At 37.7% G+C, this 7,200-nt stretch overlaps 2 pseudogenes; both read left to right on the forward strand.

Moving 5' to 3' along the window:
- The first annotated feature begins 2,435 nt into the window (after positions 1–2,435).
- Positions 2,436–4,078, forward strand: LOC103412916 (mitochondrial import inner membrane translocase subunit TIM22-4-like; annotated as a pseudogene).
- A 1,807-nt stretch (positions 4,079–5,885) lies between these two features.
- Positions 5,886–7,084, forward strand: LOC114819698 (putative disease resistance protein RGA3; annotated as a pseudogene).
- Positions 7,085–7,200: the final 116 nt, after the last annotated feature.

The following is a 7,200-nucleotide window of genomic DNA, read 5'->3' on the forward strand; positions in this document are numbered from 1 at the left end:
CCACTACAAGTGAAGAAGTTGGAGACCATGAGGATGTTGAAGAAGTTGAACTTGAAGATTCTATTCAAGTTGAAGAGCAAGTTTCACCTCAAGAGTCTATTGCCAAGAACAGAGGAAAGAGACAAATTACCAAGCCAGCTCGGTATAGTGACTATGTTTATTTTGCTCTTCCTATTATCACTGATGAGATTCCATCCAATATCGAGGAAGCCATTGAGAGTGAGGAGAATGAGAGGTGGTGCAATGCCATGGGTGATGAGATGAATTCTCTCTTGAAGAACAAGACTTGGGAGTTAGCTAAATTACCTAAGGGCAAGAAAGCTATTGGTTGCAAATGGGTGTATGCCAAGAAGGAAGATGCTGATGAGAAAAACAATGTGAGATTCAAAGCAAGATTAGTTGCTAAAGGGTATGCACAAAAGGAGGGCATTGATTACAATGAAATTTTTTCTCCGGTTGTGAAACACTCCTCAATTCGTATTATGTTAGCTCTTGTTGCACATTATGATCTTGAGCTTGTGCAACTTGATGTGAAGACGACTTTCCTACATGGTGATTTGAATGAAGAGATCTATATGTGTCAACCGGATGGGTATATAGTGAAAGGGAAGGAAAATTTGTTTTGCAAATTGAAGAAATCGCTTTGTGGCTTGAAGCAATCTCCAAGGCAATGGTATTTGAGGTTTGATAAATTTATGAGAGGCCAAAATTATTCTAGAAGTCAATATGATCATTGTGTGTACTTCAAGAAGTTGAAAGATGGGTCTTTCATTTATTTGTTGATATATGTTGATGATATGTTGATTGCCTCAAAGAATGTTGAAGAGATTGAAAAATTGATGAAGCAAATGAAGAATGAGTTTGAGATGAAGGATCTTGGTGAAGCGAAGAAGATCCTTGGCATGGAGATCACTAGAGATAGAGAGAAGGGTTTGGTCAGTTTGAATCAAAGACAATACCTTGAGAAGTTGATTCAGAAGTTTGGAGTTCATGATTCAACCAAACCGGTTAGTATTCCTTTGGCTCCTCATTTTAAATTGAGTTCTCTACAATGTCCTAAAAATGATAAAGAGAAGCTGCAAATGAAAAGTATACCATATGCAAATTTGGTTGGTAGTTTGATGTATGCAATGGTATGCTCTAGACCGGATATTACTCATGCAATTGGCATGGTGAGTCGATATATGCATAATCCAGGTAAAAAGCATTGGCAAACAGCTAAGTGGATATTGAGATATCTCCATGGTACTCGAGATGTTGGTTTATGCTTTGAGAGGGATGACTCTGGTATTGGTCATTTTGCAGTTGGTTATGTTGATTCAGATTATGCAGGTGATCTGGATGGAAGGAAGTCTACTACAGGCTATGTGTTTACTATGGCTAAATGGCCAGTTTGTTGGAGGTCCATTTTGCAGTCGTCTGTTGCCTTGTCTACTACAAAGGCTGAATATATGGCAGTTGCTGAAGCTATAAAGGAGGCCATTTGGATACATGGGCTGATTAGAGATTTGGGGGTTGATCAGAAGCAGGTGGAGGTACATTGTGATAGTCAAAGTGCCATTTATTTGGCTAAATATCAGGTTCATCATGCGAGGACCAAGCACATAAATGTGCGTTATCACTTTGTTCGTGAAATTGTTAGTGAAGGGGAAATCATTCTCCAGAAGATTCCAACTAAAGACAACCATGCTGATATGTTGACTAAGGTTGTTGGTGTAGCCAAGTTTGTTCACTGTTTGAACTTGGCTCACATTATGCCTATATAAAGAAGGCGTTGAGCAGTAGGAGTTTTGGAGCATTTGGCTCGGCATGAATTGTTCTCTTGCTAGTGTTTGGGAGTGATTTTTTGGGTCAATTGTGTTGGTTGGCTTATCATGGCGTTTTCGGAACTTGGCCAAGGTGGAAATTGTTGAATTGTGGCCAAGTGGCCATCACCTTTCCTAATAAACAAACCAAAAGAAAAAAAAGGGAAAGGACAACATGATTATGTTTCCTTGTTTTGGGGAAAAGAAAAGTGAAATTTGTCTAAAGTTTTTTCTTTGGTCCATGTGAGAAGTCACGGGACTCTTGGGGTTTTTTAACTAGCAGCAATAGCTGCCTTTTGGTGTGGGAAAAAGGTTGTCGCATAGAAGAAAAAATTAGAAGGGAGCAGCAGAAAGAAGAAGAGAGGTACGCAGCTCTCATATAAGAAATAAAGGTGATTTTCTTTCTTGGTTAGTTCTCACTCCATCAAAGTTTTATTGTTGTAATAGCTTTGAGCTTTGTATAGAGAAGAAATTAATCACTATATTTCTTTCTCTATTTGTTTCTTTAGTGTGTGAGAGTTATTGGGTGTATTGGGTTATTTGGGTTGTGAGATTACCAACACTTTGTAAACTCCCATTTGGTTGATAGTGGATTATTGGGTGAGCTCCTACTGCTCCGAGGACGTACTCCAGTTACACTGACTGTTGAGGAACCTCGTTAAAATCTTGGTGTCTTTAATATTTTGTTCTTGCATTTCATTTGATATATTTCCTGTGGGTTCAAAAGAGTTGGTTCTAAAAGGTTTGGTGCTATCCTAGCACAACAAGCCTTACCTCAATGGCCTCGAATCCGGAGAACGAATCTACAGCCTCGAGAGAGGTCGAGAAGCCTCCGATTGAGCCAGTTCGGCTGCCGACGGTGGAGGAGATGCACGGTCAAGACATTTGGAACAACTGCGCTGTCCGTAGCGTCGTTAGTGGAGTTATGGGTATGGTTAAAGTTCTTTCATTTGCTTAATTTTTGGATTCTCTCACATGGGTTTTTGTTTGTTTTCCTCTCTTTGTTTGGTTGCCGAGAAAATGTGGGAAAAAGTAAGTCTTTTTTTTTAGTGTTGGTTTTTTTTCCCTTTATTTCTGTTTGGTTGCCGAGAAAACTTTGGGAAGTTACTGTCTTTTTGTTTGTATGTGGTCTCAGAATTGTATTGTTGTGGGGTTCAGAAAGTGCAGAAGATTGGTGTATTAGTAAGGTTGTGATAGATATAGTCTAAATTTCGTTACTTTTAAGTGAGTATTGGGGTTTGCTCTATATAGCAAACTCTACCAGAAGGTTACATTGTTGTTTACATTGATTTTGGCCCGGAAAAGCACTTGGAAGTGCTTTCCCAGAAGAGCTTTTAAGTCTATCAACTAGAGTTTTTCCATGTACTTTTGTATAGAACTTAACACTAAACAGATGTTGATTGTTAATTCTATAAGCTTTGGAAATTTCATAGGTTGTGGGCTTGGGTTGATGATGGGTTTGCTTCTCGGAGCGTTAGACACCCGTATAATGCAAGACGAAATGACTGGTAAACGACAATTCATTTAGCAAGCAAAGTCGATGGGCCGGAGGAGTTGGAGTTCTGAAAAAGCATTTGCAGTTATGGGATTGGTTTTCTCAGCTGCCGAGTGTGTTGTTGAAAAGGTATTCTGGATATGTCAAAATTCATGATCGTAAATTTTATTTGATCGATGAGGTTTAATTTCTTTGCTATAGGGACTAATTCTGGATTATTGTTTTCAGGCACGGGCTAAACATGACACAACAAATACAGTTGTTGTTGGATGTATAACTGGAGGTGCACTGTCAGCCAAAGGTAACCAACTTTCTCCATCAGTTATCATCGTTTCTTTATTGATATACAAGGCTTTGAGGGCGACCCTTGCCCTAAAAGACACGTGATATAACATGGGTGAAAGAAGAGTAAACCGGACAAGTACCGGCCTTGTAGGTGTTATTCTCATCATGGTCCATGTTAAGATTAGACCCTTACGCCTCTTTATGTTGTCCTGTTGTAGCTGGTCCGCAAGCAGCCTGTGTTGGTTGTGCTGGCTTTGCTGCATTTTCGGTGCCGATAGAGAAGTTTTTGGATAGACTTGATTGAGTTTGAGCGCGTTGCCTGTGCTGCCCCAGTTTTGCGGACACTCAAAATATGACAATTCAGCAGAAGTGCCCTGCGCTGATACAAATGTTTTGTGCTTAGGTTGAACTTCAGCCCTTGTTATGGTTATTTATCCAAAATTGTTTATGAAGGGATGTTCTAGCGAACATACAAATCCAATGATTTTGTGTAATGCATTCACTCGACTACAGTAGAGATTTTTTGAGAATCTACACCGTATTTTTAGCGGTACTATCATTGATTTAGATTTGTAATTCAACAAATGAACACCCAAACGAAAGGATTAATTCCCGGTAGGAAGTCTCAACTCGAGAAAGATATTCAGATTTTGAGAAGGTGATTTGCGCTCTAAAGAAATGAGCTTGCTTGCTGGATAGGCATCAAGGCAAAATCTTGGTAAATCAAGGCAAAATCTTGGTAAATCAAAGAATCTTGCTTTATAAAATCAAAGAAACTTAACAAGTCACCATAGACGGTTTGGATGGAATTTTATCGTGATAATTAAATAAGCAAATGGTCTTGGATTAAATTGAATTTTTGCAACAAACAATGAAATTGACCAACACTTGTTCTATAAGAAACAACGAAATTTCATCGATATAATTGAATAGACAAATGGTTTTGAACATTAGTAGCTTGAGATCTAATATAATTTTTTTTTTCAAAAAAATAATTACCTAAGAGAACAGGGGCACGAATGCCAAATTCCGCTTCACCGTGACATATATGCTTGCTTCTGTCATTGAGGATTGATTCGTAATCCATCATGTTCGTTTATATGAGATTCTGAGAAGAAGGTTTACGTTCTAAAAAAAAATTAGTCTGCTTGCCGACCAGTGGCGGAGGCAGTTAAGGACTACAATAGTCCTAAGCCTACTCTCACTTAAAAAATAAGATTAGTCTACTACACCTATTTCTATTGCTTTGCAGCCCTTCTCAACAACTAAAACAAATTCAATCATTATCTATTTTTCATCTCATAGATACCATCCCAAAAATAAGTATATATTTTAAATAGTCATTTATCACAAGGAGTAGTGCTATATGCATACATTTTTTTTACCTTTAACACATTCTTGTTAATTTATGTTATTCGATATTCAATTTATTCAATCAGATGATCGCAAATTGAAAGGGTGTATGGAAAGCAAAAAGAGGTGTGTGGATAGCACAATTCTCTCACAAATCAATAACATTAAATTAAAGCCCATCATTCACTTTTAATTAAAATAAAATCGTCTTTCACTTATGCATGGGGAGAGTTTTTACCTTTTCTTATTGAATTTCATATATTTAGCCATTCTAAATCCCAAATTTATTGAATAAAGAACAAAAAGGTTTGTAATACTCTATTATTCATTATAAAACATTTGTTTCTATTCTATCCCACCTCTTACTTGAGTTTAGGGTTTGCAAAGATTTTCGTACTTCTCTCTATTCAGTTTAATAATTATTTAAATACTATAGATGACATTATGCAACTTTTTCATTGCAATTCGTCAAGAATAATTTTGATTACTATGGATAGATAAAATTATCTATGCATATGTTAATTTTGACTACTTAATTATTTGGATAACTATTATGATGTTTTGCATTAGTAATTTTATAACCACTATTCGTTTTTTCTTCTTCTATACTTGTTTGAGGCCCCTCCTCACAAGAAATCTTGGCTCCGGCACTGTTGCCGACACAGCCACTATAGATTCACCCCTCGAAATTTGTTATTCCTTTCATCCAAGGAGAGCAAACAGCAGCATCAAGGCAAATCTTTTTGGTAATAAGAGCAAAGAATCTTGCTTTGTAGAAAGCAAGCAAGAAAACAAAGGTGTCCACCGTCTATATAAACTAGCAAAGTAGACAAGCAATCGCACAACCATCCTGCATCATTAAGTTTATCTTCATATATACTTTCCTACACGGCTGACTTTTTCTTCCTCTCTACTCTCAACCGATTTCTAAGTTTCTAACCCTGAAAATGGCCGATGCGCTCATTTCCATTCTACTAGAAAACTTGGCTTCAACAACTTATCAATATGTAGCAGACGAGGTGATACTCGTTCTGAACATTAAGAAAGAAGTTGAAGAATTCGCTGACAACCTCAAAGCTATTGAATCTGTGCTTGAGGATGCAGAGCGAAGGCAAATGAAGGAGGTCAACGTGCAAAACTGGCTGGATAACCTGAAGGAAATATCGTACGAGATGGTGGATGTGGTGGATGAGTGGAACACGGACATCCTGAGACAAGAATTTAAGAAACAAGAAAGACAAGGTGCAACTCATATTACTCCTCAGAGGAAGGTAAGTTTCGCTATCTTCGCTCGTTGTTTTTGTCTTGGCCAAGTCGGCAAGATAATTATTCGTCGTAAATGCTCTCAAGATAAAAGATCTAAATGAGCAGTTAGCTGGGATTTATAAGCAAAGAAAAATGTATAATTTTCAAATCACTGAAAGAACAGCAAACTTCGTCTTTTGTCGATATGTTTGAGATATTTGGTCGAGAAAAGGAAAAAGATAGTTTGATAAGGAAGTTGGTGAGTGATGCTAGTGAAGAAGGGATGAGGCTCCTCATCATCCCTATTGTAGGGATGGAAGGCATGGGAAAGACAACTTTGGCTCAGTTAGCCTGTAATGATGCCACTGTTGAAGCTCATTTTTAAAAGAGAAAATGGGTTTGTGTGTCAGAACCTTTCGATGAGATAAAGATTGCCAAAGAGATTAGTGGTGATGCCTCCTCAAGTTCAATTGGGTTGGATCATGTCTTAGAATCTATCTTAGGATCCATTAAGGGGGTAAAATTTCTTCTTGTGTTGGATGATGTGTGGAACGACGACTTCAAAAAGTGGGATCAATTAAGGATTCCATTGATGCAAAATGGGGCTGAGGGCAGTAGATTACTAGTAACCACTCGAAAACAAAATGTTACTAGTATGATGACAGCAACCTCTCACATGATCAATCTTGCAGAGTTGAGTGAAGAAAATTGTTTGTCAATCTTCAATCACATGGCATTTTCTAACACAGAAGTAGACGAGTCTGAGGTGTTTGGAGATATCAGTAGGGAAATTGTAAAAAAGTGCAAGGGTTTGCCACTTGTTGCAAAGACTTTAGGTAGTATGATGTGCAATAAGACAACCAGGATTGAATGGTTGGACGTTCTGAATAGTAAAATATAGGATTGGGAAGAAGTGGAGCAAGAAGTTTTCCCGCCATTCTAAGTTACTATGATTTGGCCTCAAGAAATAGATGTTGCCTTCTATATTGTGCTATTTTCCCAAAAGATTACGAGTTT

This window comes from Malus domestica, chromosome 11 (assembly GCF_042453785.1).
Source record: "Malus domestica chromosome 11, GDT2T_hap1".
NCBI lineage: Eukaryota > Viridiplantae > Streptophyta > Magnoliopsida > Rosales > Rosaceae > Malus > Malus domestica.